This window comes from Lampetra fluviatilis, chromosome 13, assembly GCF_964198595.1.
Source record: "Lampetra fluviatilis chromosome 13, kcLamFluv1.1, whole genome shotgun sequence".
Lineage (NCBI taxonomy): Eukaryota > Metazoa > Chordata > Hyperoartia > Petromyzontiformes > Petromyzontidae > Lampetra > Lampetra fluviatilis.
Genome location: NC_136287.1, coordinates 10,308,063 through 10,326,992, shown reverse-complemented (window position 1 = coordinate 10,326,992; position 18,930 = coordinate 10,308,063).

Below are 18,930 nucleotides of genomic sequence, written 5' to 3'. Positions count from 1 at the left end.
GCTCTACTTTTTTTTAACCATGCCTCTAGGAATGTCAGCTGGATTACGTTTAGGATATTTTTGTTACACATATAGTGATTAAATGAAAATGGATTTGTACAAAAAAAAATCCTGCTAAAATAACAGGAAATGGATGAAAAGTTAATCGTGTAATTTATCCAGGAAGACGTTTAGTCGTCGACTCTTGGGATGTTGCTGCATTTGTATATTAATTACACTGGTCAACACACTTTTTCTGGCATAAGGTATTCCAACGGTTTTAAGGTAATTTTGGCGTGCTGATTCCAAATCTGGCATCAGTTTGTCTATCAGATCAGGTTTTTGAGATCAAATATTGCATTTTCACTAAAAACTGCAGAAGTAAAATATTAAAATAAATGTGGATATCTACATAAAATTATATTATAAACACACTATCCTAAAAATACAGCACCATTTTGGAACTAAAGCAGTCACTGACTCGCCACAACTTGCAATCATAAGTGACAGAGTTAATTTCGGGTAAAATCAATGAAAATGGGGTATGCCGATAGCATAAAATGAGATGTGATAGAGCAAATCTGAGATCAGATTTGGAATCAGCACCCTGAAATTAGTCTAAGACAGCTGCAAAAGTCCAGATCAGAAAAAATGTTTTTTTTTTGTTGACCAGTGTTATCTGTTGGGGTACAAAGAGGGGGCAGGGGGAGCTACCATTCTTGCAGACAATAAGATTTTGTCTGCAAGAAATAAGCGATCACTCGTGCTTCAGAGGTGCTTCTCCAGTATTCCATCTGCAAAATAAAAAAACACGTGAGCCCTGCACAAGAAAGGAAGCATGGGAGTTTACTATAAACAAAAAAATACAGCATCACCCAGCAAAAGGGGACATCAGCCCAGAATTTCTCAGCTTACCTTTGCTTTTTTGTCATGTCTGGGTCCATCACTGCAATTGTGATCATCTCGACTAGGGTCATACGAGTACTTCGAGATTTACATTTAAATGAGCATGTTTCAGCAGTGTCGGCAAAATATTGCACAAATTAATGTAATGGTAGTTGTTTAGATGCATTTGATCTTTTTGTTGGCTGTTTTAATTTGTAAATAACGAACTTGTTTTAAATGTGAAATTGATGTTTTCACACCACTTTTGTAGCCGTACAGTGAAAGTTTTAAAACTAGGCAACCGTTTTTATCCACAATGTCACAGCAAGGAATGAGAAAATATATTGAGGTATGCACGTATTCATTTCCACATTCGGGTTATACACCACAGCACTGTGGCAGGACAACTTACAAGGAATATTGCACATCAACTGACACATGATCGCGCAGAATAATTGGCTGCTTGCTAGTTTTTCATTTATTTAATGGGGAGCACTGGTGACATTACACCCTGATCTTCGAATACATTTTGTTTACTGTTGCTGGTGAGATCTGTAACAATAGCACAAGTTCTCAAAATTTCATACCAGACCTATGAAAACGAATTATGCAATTTGCTAAATTTATCTCCGGACAATCAAACAAAATCCATGCTGTGACCTCTAAAAGTTCCATCAGCAACTGATGTGCTAATAAGTGGTAATCTTTTTGAACAGCATGCCCATTAAGACAATTTCCAATGATGTCACTGGCAGGTTGTCATTGTTGCTGGGTTTTGCCATGGCTTAGTTGGGTTCTTTTTATTAAGTGAAAGGATGTCCTGCTCAAATGTGCATTGGGACAGTGCTTGCGTCTTGTTTACAGCCCTGAGCCAATGATGGAAATTCCATATTCGTATTGCGGGAGCGAGTGAACCCATAGGGAAACCGCTGTTGACTTCTTCTTGGTTCTTTCGGTAAAGTCACGTAGAAGGGAAATAATAAAATAATAAAAATAAAACATAATAAAATACAATTCTCACGACGTTTCGGCCACAACGAAAGCAGCCGTCCTTAGGTGAAGAACAGGTCTGTTGGAAAGACAGCGTCTGAATGAACAGACAGACCTGTTCTTCACCTGAGGACGGCTGCTTGCGTTGTGGCCGAAACGTCGTGAGAATTGTATTTTATTATGTTTTATTTTTATTATTTTATTATTTCTCTTCTACGTGACTTTACCGAAAGAACCAAGAAGATGAATCCCTGCAGTCACGAAAGAAGCTTTAAATCGAAATTTTATTATGTTTTATTTTTTTTAATTTTATTATTTCTCTTCTACGTGACTTTACCGAAAGAACCAAGAAGATGAATCCCTGCTGCAGTCACGAAAGCTTTACATCGCTGTCGACTTCCCCACGAGGCTGAGTGCTCCCTTTATCAACCCTGGATTCTGGAGTAAGTCAACCTCCAACCAGGATTTGAACTGGCAACTTTCGGATTGCAAACTGCTTGCTCTACTGCTGTGCCAGCTTAATAAGTTAAATTAATTGTTAAATTTGCCAAAGACTATTTAAACATGGTATGGAATATACAGTGGGCAGGGCATTAAGAACACCACTGGATTTACCCTTGGCCATTGTAAATCGTTTAGGGAAGTCCTCTTAGGGAAAAAATATTCAAGTTGGCCAGGGCGCACAAAGACGTGGCATGACCATAACCACACTCAGCAGCGTTGTTTTTCTGATATCGATATTTACATTGTGCACCAGATAGTCAAGGCTGAGATCATCTTGAGTATGGCAAAGCCAGGATCAAATTCCACTCATCCACTTTGGTGTATCAAGCCCAAGTTAGTGGGATTATAGCATTAAGCGTGCACCGCAGTATGCATACGCACATGGCATTACACAAACCAACTGCGTACATTCAAATGTCCTTAAGCGTGACCTGAAACTGAGAATTTGTTGACCAGACTATTCTAAAGAAAGTTTAAAAAACATCCGGAAAAGGAAGTAGCAGTAACTTAACACTGGAAAAATAAGTAGATTTATTCTGGACTTAAAAACGTCCTTATATCCTCCCAGTGGAAGGATGAGACTAAGTTTGTGTGAAATAAAATCTGGGTTTTTTAACCAAAAAATCCATTTCAGAGGGTTGTTCGTAGTAGGAACAGATTGAGAGCAGATTGCGATGAGTGGTGGGTTTATCTGTAAACCCTGGAAAGAGTGTGGCTTTGGTTGGGTAGGTAGAGGGTTAGGACTGACGACTGCTGATAAGGGCTTGGGGTATTACCAGCAAATTGCCCAGAAACCATACTCACACTGGGAAAATAAGACTTCATGAAGAAGAAAATCGTGTATTGTGGAGCTGTTTTGATTCATACATTTCTGCGGTGGGCTCTGAAACAGCATTGCTTGACATTGCCATTTAGTTCTCATGAAAGCAACCTTTTAGTTGGCTTTGGATGCGCCACTGAATGAAGACGACTTGATTATGATACTGGTACACAATCACAATGCGCTGTTAAGTAAAGCAAGTGGCCAAGGAAGTGGGGTTTAAGTGCTCTATTTAGGACATGACGCACTTTGTGACATTTATACCTGATAGAAAGTGGAGTGGCAGTTGGGGGAGGGGGGTTGTTTGAGCTGCTAAACCAATTTGTAATGAGCTACCTTTTTTATGTGCTCTAACAGCATTAGAAGGTGGCGTTTTTCGATTCTACTCGAGCACAAAGGACATGTGCTCGATGCCTGCAATGGAGGCGGGGTGAGTGGGTTTGTGAGAGGAGGGGGGAGGGGCATATTCCTCTGGGAAATTCTAAATAATGACATTCTAAGAGTTTTGTTTTTGCACGGATTTTTTTTTTTACCCTGACAGCTGGCCGAAAAAACGGACAGTTGGCAACCCTAATTAAATGGATGAACATAGTTTGCATGATTTTATTTTCAATCTTATTCTTACAATTCATTGCTCTTATGTGTTGAAGTTGGCTGGAACGGCAGGGGGGAAATATATATTTAAGCTTACAACTTATGTCATCTGATCAAGTTGCATTTTATCAACCACAAATGCGTTGATGTCTGCTTGCTGAAGCAAAAATTTCACGTTAAAATACGACACGAGGTAATAAAAAAACATTCCTGCGGAGGGAGCTGGTAGGAACGTTGGGTTGCTCGGTCAATGGCCAGGGTCAACGGCGGCGTGGTGTATTCCGCAAATATTGCCGACTGTGAGGGCGGGCACAAGCCGGCGTGAGTAGGTTAAACGTTGAGTTTTATAAGGGCACCACGGGGTGACCAGCCCCTCCCCGCCCAGCCCCACCCCTCCCACCCCCCACCCAGCCCCACCCTCCCAACCCAGCCCCTCCCCACCCTCCCCACCCAGCACCTCCCCACCCTCCCCACCCAGCACCTCCCCACCCAGCCCCTCCCCACCCAGCCCTTTGCTCTCCACCCAGCCCCTCCCTGCACGACGGACACAATAATCCCCTGTGGGCTGGTGTAACCAGGAGGTTCCTACCAGTAATACTGCTCTGTACCTCTCAGTGCCGTGAGAGCAAGCAATATTCGCATTCACACTTGTGATGCACCACCCTTGACTAAAGGTGCAACGCGTAATGAGGCATCGATTCAATGACTACAGGTGATTCTGACACGATACACACACACACACGTGGGACTCGATTATTTCCAACTTATACAAATCGTACGCAAAACAATACGCTGTTACCCTTCAGGTAAATGAAGCGTACTATGGTCTAGAAGCGAGACCGTATACACAAGAAATACCACAATACAAATGAGGCAGTTGAATGAGAAAGAAAAACAATATTATTCAGTCGAATAGTGACCCTGACTTGTGACAATTCATCAAATAGCAGGGCAGAGTTGGGGTTGGGGAGAGGAGTGAATGGTCACATACATAGGGAATATTACTGGTAGGAACCACCTGGTTCCACCAGCCCACAGGGGATTATTGTGTCCGTCCGTTGTGCATCCAAAAATGGGTGGGGTGGGGCTGGGTGGGGAGGGGCTGGGTGGGGAGGGTAGGGGTGGGGCTGGGTGGGGAAGGGCTGGTCAGCCCGTGGTGCCCTTATAAAACTCAACGTTTAACCTACTCACGCCGGCTTGTGCCCACCCTCACAGTCGGCCATATTTGCGGAATACACCACGCCGCCGTTGACCCTGGCCATTGACCGAGCAAACCAACGTTCGTACCAGCTCCCTCCGCAGGAGGAATGTGTTCCGTGATCTTTAAGGTCTGCGTTCGTTCAAGCGCGCACATAGGGGGGTGACTGACCACCCTGGCCACTTGGCACTGCCTAACTCCCTGGTGGCCAACCTGAGCATCCCCTCGTCCTACAGAGCAACGAACGAGCCGGGTTCACAACAATTGCCAAGCTCCAGGGCCATTCTGTTGCGTCTCCTGAACAGTTATTTACACGCATCGGCGATGTCTTCTTACAAGGTTTCAAACACGTTCATTCAAGGTTTCACCACATTCAAGTTTTAATCTGCACACGACAGCAGTTGCATTCCTGTTACACGATTACGCAGTTTATTGTTCCAACGGCATTAATTGGAGTCATATGATAAGAAGATTATGGTTGTTATTGCACACACACATTTACCATTATTCTGTGGTGCACTAGAAGGCTCACACTGGCATATCTGCCAATGCGGATGGATGCTGTGATAATGGTTATATCGGTGTGGAACTTTATGAAGTAAAACAAATAGATTTCTACATGCTTATTTTATTGTGTTTTAAGACATTTCAAACCCTTTGTCAACCCACTGATGAACGAGAGCTTCCCCATTCCAATGTTGGTCATTGGGATTTGTTTGACCGTACTTCACCCGAGTTCAATTCCCGCTCGCTCCCAACACCAGTGACGGTTACCTGAACCGGTCCTAGGACACCCCTAGGTCGACTCAGCCTCAAATGGGTACCTGGGTACATCGCCACTGGGGAGACAAAGGCGTTCGGGCGTTGTACTGGCCACCCACCCCCTCGTGTGCCTTGCTGGCCTTCATAAGTGCTCGCTAACAGCACTTAGCCCCAAAGGCCTGTTAAGGCTATACGGGGGATCTTTGTCTTGTTTGCATTGGTTAGTGTGACCTAGTAAAGGGATGGGAGATCCCAGGACCGGTTCAGATATGACTATAGGCCAATGATACTAGCTGTGGCAGAGCATCAAACTCAGGTAGCCCAGTTATTAGGGCAGTGCACAAACCACTGCAAATACCCCTTCCACTCCCATACGCAGTAATACGAGCACTCAACTGACGACCAGAAGAATGCAAGTTTCAAATCCCAGGTGGGAAGTCGACTGTGGCTCATCATCTCCACGTGGGCGATATGTAACCACCTCGTGGAAAATCAACAGTTGTTGTCCTTTGCAAGAGACGGGACCCCACCAGAGAAATGTGGAATTTCCTAAACGGACCACGCTGTGTTTCGTTACCCGCCGTGAAGGAGAAACGCAACGTGGCCATAACGTGATTACAATTGTGGCACATTAGGAATGGACCACTCTTTTAATTATTTCCTCGTGCGGCAAGGGAGTAAAGTGTGGGTTTGTGAAAGTCCTTATGTGCTGTGCAGTACATCAATGCACATGTGTACACCAGCAGGCGATAACTGAGTTGGGCCTGTGGGTGGCTGGCAGGGTTATTGATTAACCCGACTGGTACACCAGTCACGTGGTTAACGGCGACTCGGTTGAAGATTTCTGTGTGTGACACACGTGCTGATTCATTTTACAGATTGACCACAATGAATGTGTTTGCCCTCGATTTGGAGAACCTGCCCACGTCCTTCATTTCGAGTGTGCAACATATTTTGACGAACCAGGCAGGAGAGTTTCCCAGAGTTCACTGGCGGGGATCAACTCTGCCAACGAGACGGACCAAGCAACTGTACAGGCAGCATATGTAAAGACAGTCGTGCAAGGATCTCAACGGTCTTCACATCATGGCACTGGAACAGCTGCAGGACAAGGCCAGTACTGCTTTGAATCAACTGAAGAGAGCCCAGCTCATGGAAACATGAAGATATTTGAAGTGTTTCCATGATGATGAGACTGGTGAAGATAAAAGCAGACGGGCTTTGATTCGTATGGCAGAAAGAGTACTCGATGAAATTGAAGACCTAGAAGAAGATGATGAGGTCTGTGCATATGTTCAAAACCTGCTGTCTTTCATTCAAACAATACAGCAGAAAGACAAAAACAGCAATGAAACAGGTCAAACACTGCCACCATCAAAACCATTTGAAGATATGGATGGTGAAATACAAGAGTCACAAGAAGAATCCATAAAAAACCCTTGAGGAAAAGAAAACCTCAAGCTCAAAAAAGAATGTGGCTCCTAAAATGACTAGGATGAATGCACTTCAAGCTGATTTGAAGGGTAGTAGGGAAGGCTGTCAGCAGGACTCACATGGACCATTTCAGGTGGTGACATCACCAATACCACCATCCAACAGCAGAAATGCCAGGACCAAAACAGAGAAGGGCAGCAAGACATCAGCAGCTGAAAGGCCATCTCGAGATGGGATTGAAAAGATGGTTAGCGAGTTAAGGGCTGAATTTGCAGAGATCAGGAGGTTGGTGGTAGGGTGATGTCACCCCAGACACCAAGCGAGGACACTGGAAACAACCAGCCCAAGACAGAACAATGCGACCAAGAGGCTGGAGAACGTGGTACATGTAACCATTGCTTCAAATATGGCCAGCCGGGACACCTGGCCCGTGGATGTCGAGCCTCTTGACAGCAGCAGGGAAACTGGCGAGGGTTGCTGCAGGGGGACCAGCAGTAACCTACACGCCAGGGTCCCGAGGGTGTCAGGGCTGTTTATGTGAAGAGAATGATGTTGTAAGAGTGCAGAAGAGCCAGGGTTGTCACGCAGTACAGTACTGCTCGAATACCTGCCATAAACAACACTGGCAAGAACACAAGGTACTCTGCAGAGCAATCAACACATTACAGAAGGAAGCAGAATGTGAAAAGACACCAGAGTGGAGGAACCCAAACATTGGCAAGGTTAGCTTTCTCGGGCCTAAATGCAACAACAGACTCTTTGGTTTCTTCGGTAAAGTCACGTAGTTAGAAATAAAATAAAACAAATCACGACGTTTCGATCGCAACACAAGCGACCTTCATCAGGTGGCACCGATACAGCAGAACCACTGCTGACATACTGTAGGTCGTATATACATAACTTTTCAAGTATTGCCAGGCCACTCTATGACTTGCTTTTAACAACACCTCGGCAATTTCAAAACAACAAAACAGTACAGGGAACAAATTCAGGCCAACTGCTTAGCAGAACACCAATAACATGAACAGATTCTCACCAAAGGGTTCTGATACAATTGGTTAATCACCTATCCAGTCCACCGATATTGGCATACCCAAACATTAATCAACCATTCATCTTGCATCGTGATGTCTCACAAGAAGGCCTGGGAGCTATCCCTTACCAGAGGCAAGATGGAATAATTTTAGTCATAGCATATGGGTCCAGAACTCTCACTCCACCGGAGAAAAATTACTACATTCACTCAGGCAAGCTGGAATTTCTGGTACTTAAGTGGGCAGTTTGTGAACGTTTCCGGGATTTTCTGTATCATGCCCCTTCGTGTGTGGTATACACAGACAATAATCCCCTCACCTATGTCCTCACCACTGCCAAACTCAATGCAGCTGGACAAAGATGGTTTGCCAAATTGGCCGACTTTGATTTCTCAATTAAGTACCGCCCGGGTGGAATACAGATGCTGATGGACTGTCAAGGATGCCACTGGACATTGATGGATTCATAGCTCAGTGCGCTGAAAAAGTCAGCCCAGAGGAGATTAGTGCCACAATGCAGGGAGTCACCATTCAGCATGAGGAATCAACAGCCTGGTCCAGATTGATAACACTCCATGCCATTGAAATAAAGAAGGATTGTGACTCACTAGCTGGCTCGGTGCAACCGATCCCAAGGGGTAAACTCAGACAAACCCAGTAAAGAGACCCAGTCATTGGCAAAGTATTGGAGTACAAAGGCAAAAATCAAAGGCCCACGGTAAAAGCAAGCCAGACAGAAAACGGCGATGTGAGGGCATTATTAAGATAATTGGCAACGCTTCACATCAGCAAGGAGGGAATTCTGTACCGGAAAACCAATACCAGGTCCCAGCTGGTATTGCCTAAACTGTATCACCCATTGGTCTATAGAGAAATGCGTCAGGAAATGGGCCATCTGGGCGTGGAAAGGACAGCGAACTTGATCAGAGATTGATTTTATTGACCCAGGATGCAGAACAACGTCGAGCATTTTGTCACAAAGGTATGTGACTGCCTAAAGAAAAGAAAGCCAAACACACCAACACGGGAACCTTTGTCTAACATCAAAACCACACACTCTTTTGAGATGGTTTCCATTGATTTCCTGCACCTATAAACATGTAAGTAGGGATATGAATATATCCTGATTGTAATGGATCATTTTATACGATTTGCTTAAGCCTATGCTACAACCAACAAAACAGCAAAAACAGTGGCTGACAAGCTGTTTAATGACTACGCCCTTAAATTTGGTTTCCTCAGAAAATTTCACCATAATCAGGGAAGAGAATTTGAGAGTCAGCTGATGGCCCAATTAAAGAAAAATGTGAAATAAGAGGCTCCCACACGACCCCATACCACCCACAGGGTGACGGACAGGTAGAGCGATTCAACAGGACCCTGCGATCAATGTTAAGGACACTTTTTATCTCCTGTTTGGGAGGTCTCCAAAACTACCAGTGGATCTTATTTTTGGTTTTGAACACCAGGGAAAGGAAGGATCCTATAAGCAATATGTGGACAAGTGGAGACAGCGAATGGTGGAAGCCTACAGAATAGCATCCGACTGTGCAACAAAAGGAGCCACTGAAGGGAAGGGCCAGTATGACAAGAACATTCATGGGGCAGAGCTACAGCCAGGCAATCGTGTCCTGGTGAGAAATATGAGTGAGAAAGGGGGACCAGGCAAAATTCGCTCCTACTGGGAGGACAGGGTGTGTATGTTGTCATTGGGAGAAAAAGTAATGACAGCCCAGTTTATGAGGTGAAACCTGAGAGCGGTGAAGGGAGAACCAATGTGATTCATCGGAATTTTCTGCTACCTTGTGACTTAGTCCCAATTGAGCAGCCATCACAAAAGCAACGGAGTAAGAAAGGAACAAAGAAAACTCACCAAACAAGGATAAGAGGCCCGTGGAAAGACACGCAGGAATCCAACAGACAGAGTGAGTTGGAAACGCAGGAAGGATTTGACAGAGGTTACTTCAGTTGGCCAAAAACTGTTCAGCAAGCTACAGTAATACAAGACACGGAGTCACCACTGAACCCAGAAGCTGAAGAATTCCACCCGCACAACACAAAAGGTGAACAACAGTTATCGGCAGCAGCCGAGGAATATTGATCACCAACTGGTATAGAGAGCAGGGAAACAGATTCAGAGAGTGAATATCAGTTAACTGAAACAACTGAGGGACGCCATTGGAACCTCATTTGCCAGTAAAAATATAATAATTGTTTTTTTACCCTTCTATCTTGCAACAATAAAAAACTGACACCTTTTTTACAAGGAGTCATGTTTACATAGACCACAATACCTGCAGCCATAATGCAAACAAAAAACATAACACACACCCGAGACAGCTGTCTGGGGTGTGGACCAATCAACTTTAAGGACAGTGCATACATTTTCAGAGTTATGTTTTTGTTTGCATTATGACTGGAGGTATTGTGGTCTATGCAAACATGACTCCTTGTAAAAAAAAAGGTGTCAGTTTTGTTGCCAGATAGAAGGGTAAAAAAACAATTATCAACTGAGGGACGGTTTTTGCTGAAGGGATCAGAATACGGTGAGACCGATTTGTCTATAACCAATGAAGGAGAACAGTGGAGTCCAGAAAGTGAATCTGCAAGGGACTTGGAACAGAGTGATGAAGAGGATGAGAGTAGTCATCACGGCAGGAGACTCCACCCTCAAAAAGAGAGGAGACAGCCGAAGAGACTCACCGATGACAAGTTGGGCGAACCTACCATCGTGACAAGGAGCCCTATAACGCAAAGGTTAACTGTTGGTGGCTACTGGAGACCATGGTGAAATTAGGGACTTTTTACTACAAAATGGGTGATCGAGACAAACTATAAGCTGTGGTCATTTGGTTAAGTTGTTTAAGATGTTTTTTTCGTAAGTGTTGTGTTTAATATGTTAAGAAGGGGCTATTACTTAAGATGAAAAAAATGGTGAGGAAAAGGTTTCAAGTAGGCCGATAAGTAAGTACCTAAGAGCTAAATTCCACAGGGCCTTAACAAGCTGCAAAGGATTTTTTATATCTTGACAGGTACTGGGAAAAGAATCCTAATCATTTCTGGTCGGTAAAATGTGAAGCAAGGCTTAATAATACCAGAGTGTCTGGTAATTCCAAAAGCATAATATAATTCTTGGGATCCTGTCTCTTCGTGCACAAAGAGTTGGAACTCACCCAAAAGAGAGAGCTTATGGAGTGGCATTATCTTGGAAGGGATATGATCCCGAGAGAAATTGTTTTCACGATTTCATCAACTCCTTTCATGACCAGTTTAAGGAGAAAGACTGCTAAAGGTTTGCAAGACGTGACGACACTCATTCTGTGGGGGAGAGTGTGGCATATTAGGAATGGACCACTCTTTTAATTAATTCCTCGTGCAGCAAGGGAGTAAAGTGTGGGTTTGTGAAAGTCCTTATGTGCTGTGCAGTACATCAATGCAGGTGTGCACACCAGCATGCGATAAACTGAGTTGGGCCTGTGGGTGGCTGGCAGGGTTATTGATTAACCGGACTGGTGCACCAGTCACGTGGTTAATGGCGACTCGGTTGAAGATTGCTGTGTGTGACACACGTGCTGTTGCATCTTACAGATTGACCACAATAAATGTGTTTGCCCTCGATTTGGAGCACCTGCCCACGGCCTTCATTTCGAGTGTGCAGCACAATGATCACTTCAGGAGGCGTTAAGTTGCAAGGATGTTGGCAGGTTCAATTATGCAATCAGTGGTATTGTTCATATCCATCCACCAAGGTGAAATGTGCTAATTATACAACTGTAGCAGTAAGAGTAATAATAACTACGAATCGGTGCTGAATATTCAGGTCTCGGTTCGAGAATATTTGAGCAAAACACACATTTTGCTACATAATTTTTGTTTTATTTTACAATGGAACGAAAAAGGATCACACTTGACTTCGGCGCTGTCGTTTTGACCTTGCTCCTCCAGGAAATGCTTGACAACGATCTTTATTGTTGCTGAGAAAATGTGCGCAGTGTGGCTTGATAGACGCGATCGCAATGCCAGTGCGTCTAAATGTCATGTACAGAGTCCACTTTTCATCGAGTAGCTGGCAACGGCAGGCTGCATTTAATGAACGATTCGCGTAGGTCTATTTTTTCCTGGATGCAAAGCAGAGATTTAGCATGTTCGCTTCAAAATGTGCGTTTGGGACGGCGCTATCTTGTTGCTATTTGCTGCTCTATCAGTACAATAAAGCAGGTGCTGACAGGTCTTACGATACGGCCACCTTACAAAAGTTAAAACATGCAACAGTGCCAAAATGAATGCTATCCACTATGTAATTCACCTGCGCTCGACATTACATAACTACTAACTAGCATATCTGTAAAGAAAACGAGCCTTAACCTTATCAGCGAAGCTCTGGATTTTTCTAATTTATTTTAACTGTCAGTTTGATCAAATAACGGCTATATCTCCAGAACACAATCCGCGGGTCCCTTTTTATCCATCAACATTATGCACCGTAAACACCATTTAATTAACGTGTGTTTATGATACATACATTGGCATGTCACCTACATTAATTATTACACTACACTGTACTCCGCGCTGCCTCATTAAAATGCACTGGACCGCGCAGATAGCCTTTCAAAGAGGATAGAAACAAAATTATTCTTGTAATAGGATGGCAGTGTCGTTTGAATTCAAGAGAACCGAATATGCTGCAGATTACCGCACGCATTTTTCTCGTGCAGATTTGGAAACTTGGATCCTCACTGGCATTAGTAGAGCTCATGTAATATATAACATTGAAAGTGTTTTTTTTTCTCTAACCAGCAAATGTAAATAAACGGTAGTACTGATGCGCAGTGGGGGAATTCAATGTCAGCTAATAATTCCACAGTCACGAACACAAGCAAAGTGTTCGTTCTGTGATGCCCTGTATTGTATAAACTTGCTGTTGATGTTTCCATTGCTTCAGTCAGTAGCTGCCATACCATCTCCTAAATGATATGCAAACACTGCGAGGCGGTGTATAGTTTCAGCAAGCAGCTGGTATCCGATAATACATGGCGGGACAAGTCACAGAAGCAGGGAGCAATAGTCACTCCCTCTCTTTAAAATATGGTCCACCATAAAAGCTCACAGCAGACGCACGGGGAGGGGATATGGAGATTTTTTTTTTTAAACATTCCAGACTTTACAAGAAAAGTTACTGTAGCTGATCAAAGAGGCTACTGTAGAACGATTGCTACCCGTTCCGTATTTTACGCAAACATTTCCTCATAGCGCTTTAATTTGGAACGGTTATGGGGACCGTGTAAATTAGCCGACGATGTTCGCAAAACAACTTCTATGACTTATATGAATGAGGGGGTTACAACATTGATAAGATACAACTCTCGGGTTCAAAGGCAATGAGGAAATGTCCTACAACATGCAAAACAGAAGTTAGGCCTTCTTGGTTATTTCGGTAAAGTCACGTAGAATGGAAATAATAAAATAATAAAAATAAAACATTAGAAAATAATTCTCACGACGTTTCGGCCACAACGCAAGCAGCCGTCCTCAGGTGGAGAACAGGTCGTGAGAATTATTTTATTATGTTTTATTTTAATTATTTTATTATTTCCATTCTACGTGACTTTACCGAAAGAACCAAGAAGATGAATCCCTGCAGTCACGAAAGCTTTAAATCGAAATTTAAGAAGTTAGGCCCTTTCTTATATAGCTCTCTGCCCAGTTGGAGGTCTTTTGGTTAAAAATACAACGTTTGTCTGATCTTGGGCTTTCTTCATCGCACTATATGCCTCCCTTTCTTCATATCTTCAAGTTACATCTTTTAGTTTTCTCCCCCTCGGCCTTTCCCCCCTAACATCATTCCTTCTAGAACTTCTGGGTTGTTATAATTAGACCTTGTAACTTAATTGACTCTTTTTCCCTCTACATCTCTCTCATTGTGTTCCATTCGGCGCCATGACTCACACCTCAAGACTCCCACGTTTTCTGACGTCTTCCGTTCTCAGAATCCAGGCTTCCGCTGCACACACAATTACACTTCGTAAGAGGGTCTTTTTAGATTTAAAGCTTTCGTGACTGCAGGGATTCATCTTCTTTCTAGATTTGAAGCTTTCGTGACTGCAAGGAATCATCTTCTTAGGTTTTTTCGGTAAAGTCACGTAGAAAGTAAAATAAAATAAAAAACAAAAATCACGACGTTTCGGAGGCAACACAAGTCTCCGTCATCAGGTGGGACCGTCACAGCCAGATTAGCTGTATCAAGTGAGGCAATGATTCAAGATGTAATCCCTTAAAAGCGAGTTGAGGGGGGAGGGAGAGGGAGGGGGGAGCTCATCAGACTATGGTAGCCAATGAAAGGAACGTATCGGGAGGGAGGGGGGGGCGAGGCCAAAAGAGTGGGCGATGGACGTGGAAGCGCTTGTGCGCGAGCGGCCAATTACTGCACACGCCAACACAATGGAGCGATTGTGCGCAAGCGGCCAGCCACTGCACCCGCCAACACAATGGGCAGAGAGGAGGAGGGGAGGTCTAATACACATGATAGACAAAAGATCATCATTTTCGTTCTTTTGTCTATCATGTGTATTAGACCTCCCCTCCTCCTCTCTGCCCATTGTGTTGGCGGGTGCAGTGGCTGGCCGCTTGCGCACAATCGCTCCATTGTGTTGGCGTGTGCAGTAATTGGCCGCTTGCGCACAAGCGCTTCCACGTCCATCGCCCACCCTTTTGGCCTCGCCCCCCCTCCCTCCCGATACGTTCCTTTCATTGGCTACCATAGTCTGATGAGCTCCCCCCTCCCTCTCCCTCCCCCCTCAACTCGCTTTTAAGGGATTACATCTTGAATCATTGCCTCACTTGATACAGCTAATCTGGCTGTGACGGTCCCACCTGATGACGGAGACTTGTGTTGCCTCCGAAACGTCGTGATTTTTGTTTTTTATTTTATTTTACTTTCTACGTGACTTTACCGAAAAAACCTAAGAAGATGATTCATCTTCTTGGTTCTTTCGGTAAAGTCACGTAGAATGGAAATAATAAAAATAAAACATAATAAAATAATTCTCACGACGTTTCGGCTACAACGCAAGCAGCCGTCCTCAGGTGAAGAACAGGTCTGTCGAGAAGACAGAGTCTGAATGATAACCCCAGGCTTGGAGCGTCTTTTTTAAGCTGGGTTGGAGTTTTGTCAAGGCGCTCTCCCCCCCTCCATCCCAGCTTAAAAAAAAACGCTCCAAGCCTGGGGTTGTCATTCAGACTCTGTCTTCTCGACAGACCTGTTCTTCACCTGAGGACGGCTGCTTGCGTTGTGTCCGAAACGTCGTGAGAATTATTTTATTATGTTTTATTTTTATTATTTTACTATTTCCATTCTACGTGACTTTACCGCAAGAACCAAGAAGAAAAGGGTATTTTTGAGCCTTTCTTCAACTGTCAGCTCATTTTGTTATTCAAGAGCGTTCTCCACATCTCCAATGCCACTATTCCCACGGCAATCTTGGCTCTAATCTCATTCGAACATCTGGCATCATGTGTCCAAATACTTCCCGGATTCTTAAATTGTCTCGCTTGCAACAGCTTTTGTCAATCGCCATAACATTTAGCGCACCTCCAACTTTGCAACACAAGCAATCATCATGATGATTGCTTGTGTTGCAATCGAAACGTCGTATTCTATTATTTAATTATTCAATTTAATTTATTATTTTATCTTTAGACGTGACTTAACCGAAAGAACCAAATAATAATTCCTGCAGTCACGAAAGTTCTAAAAATTATGTTTGCATGGTATCCTCGTCGCTTTTATTTCTCTGTTCATTCATCCTCCTCTCGGTGTCCTCACGAACTTGTCCAAGCTTTCTGCCAGCTTTTGTAGCCCCTGTTTAGAAATGGACAATAAGTGGGCCATCCATCTTCTTGGTTCTTTCGGTAAAGTCACGTAGAATGGAAATAATAAAATAATTGAAATAAAACATAATAAAATCATTCTCACGACGTTTCGGTCACAACGCAAGCAGCCGTCCTCAGGTGAAGACCAGGTCTGTCGGGGAGACAGCGTCTGAATGGATTCTACGTGACTTTACCGAAAGAACCAAGAAGATGAATCCCTGCAGTCACGAAAGCTTTAAATCGAAATTTAAGTGGCCATCCATTCAGTACGTACCCATGGAGGGGCTAGGGGGGTTAACATAAATGCGTACGCTTGCGTATGGGGGGGGGGGTGGAGGGTCTACTGACAATGTACGCATTAGAAACGGGGGGGGGGGGGTGAAGCCTGGATAATAAATTGTCTACATTTGCCTTCAAATGAGCCACAGTTCAGTGTCTCCTGCTGTCAGACAACAAGCCCTGCCGGGAGAAGTGGGACTGTGGGAGAGGTGTCACTCGTGTGCCACCACCGTGCCCCTGACTGCAGCTATCACGCAGCTCAGCAGTGAGTCTGACATCGTCTGGCGCCTGCCCCACCACGGATTACCACACATCCTGCGATCTGGCCTCGCTCCACACCGCCGCTGGCTCGAGGTTTTAGCTGCCGCTCTGTTCGTGCTGCTGCTACTACTGCTGCCCGGACTTCAGCACGAACACTCGTCTCTACGTCGGGCTACTGCTACAGCAGATGTGCAGTCGACGCACTTCACATAGAGACGAGTTCACCGAGTTTTAATTTTGTGTTAAATATCACCATAGACGTGTTTTTGAATAACCAGTCAGGATGGATAACACGGTCAAGTATGACTGTACAAAATATCGGCCGTTCTATAGGATTCGGGGGGGGGGAGGGGGGTGCGTCAGGCGTACGTGCGCGGGGGGGGGGAGTACTCGTACGTACAGGGAGGGTCGGGGGGGGTCACATTTTGACAGATTTTTGCGTACTGCGTACTCAATGTATGGCCCCTAAGGATGTATCGTCAGCAAACCTGACCCCCCCCCACAAGCTTCACTCCTCCCCATAGCTCCATGCCTGCTTCCTTCACTCTCGCCTCCCCACAGATGTGAATCAGGATCCTTCCAAACAATAATGCCCACAGTTCTCCGTTAGACGCCGTTCGTCTTCTACCCAATATTTTGAGACATCGCTCGGCTTTCCATAAGCGGAGTGGTTTTCCGTTGCCGTCCACAAGAGTGTTTTTTTTTCAGGTGACACCAAAGGGACCGTCCATAAATGACGTCACGCTATTTTGGACGATTTTTGACGTCGCAAAGCTCTGCCCCCCCACCCAAAAAAAAACATGCTTCAAATCGCTTTAAACTATTGTCATTGTAGTGCGTATTTAATGTGGCGCTGCACTCTGATGTAGGAGATTTTTTTTATTATTAAAAAGTCTATTTAATTAAGTACAACGTATTGTGAATATTTATTTAAAGTTGCGCATTTTGATGTGACGTCACATTTCTCAAACCCCCTCCCCCCCTTCGTCACACATTGTCACAAATGTCTGACCCCCCCCCCCCCCAGGTGCGTGACGTCATTTATGGATGGCCCCAAAGACAAAGATCCCCCGTATATAGCCTTAACAGACTGTTGGGGCAAGTGCTGTTAGCGAGCACTTACGAAGGCCGGCACAGCACACGAGGGGGGTGGGTGGTCAACGCCACGCTCGGCCGCCTTTGTCTCCCTCGTGGCGATGTTTACACATCGCACTGGGTACTCATTTGAGGCTGAGTCGACCTAGGGGAGGCCCAGGACCGGTTCAGTTAATCGTCACCGGTGTTGGCCATGTCGCCAGGTTCGCATGCCATGCCCGTGATGTCTGCTCCCGGGTCAGCCTATTTCTCTGGTAGCAGACAAAGTTACTGCCTGGCCGAAATGTCCTCCGCGAGTGGTTTCAGGATTCGTGACAGGACTTCATGGCTCACGTAGCAGCTCAAGGGGAACAGATCCACCACCCTTGATACATACATACATGCGGGACGACACAAGAGGCGGCAGCCCATGACAATAATGGTTATATGTGTCATGCTGGATACCTATTTCCCTTACAATTAATGCATTTCAAAGCCCAAGTTTCTTATCCCTCCCTCCCCCCATCTCTTTGGACTTTGCAACATCCAATATACCACTGTACAGTTTTTAAAGTCAAATGCGAAGAGTGCATCAGCCTCCCTCCCATAAGTGAACTCAATTCATGGTTTTTGATTTGGTAGGAGAAAGTCGAGTAAAAAACAAAAATTCACTAAAATGACACAACCGTTGGGCCTTTTGGCCAGGCCAATGACCGATCCCATACTTTCAGTGGGGTGTGGCTGCAGGTTGGTTCTAGAAGCTCCGGAAAGCACAGTGATTGACAACGGCATTAATAGAGAGACTCACACTGCATAAAGACGGGGGTGTAATTTTCCCAATGCCTGCAAAACAAAGACATCATCATAAATGTCTGAAATTCCGTCCACGGCAATTGGAGCCACGGTGACGTAATTGCCGTCGAATAATAGAGGTCAAGGGTGTACAGTAATGCGTTCCCAATTCCAGCCCCCATCACCTAACCGTGCATCGAATTACAGAAGAGTCGACTACGGGCCCCAGCCTGCTCGGTCGGCACAGCGCACACCACAAAGCCACCGGGAACTTCCACACGTGTGAGTGTGTGTGTGTGTGCTCGGGACTCTGTCCTGCTCCGTAAGTCTCAACCGTGAACGGTTCATAAATCAAACCTTCACCATTTAACAAGAAAGACGTTGGCCCACACAGGGGCAACAGACCCGGGCATTTATGACATCAAGAAACTTTTCCTGAAACGCAGCAGGCGTGG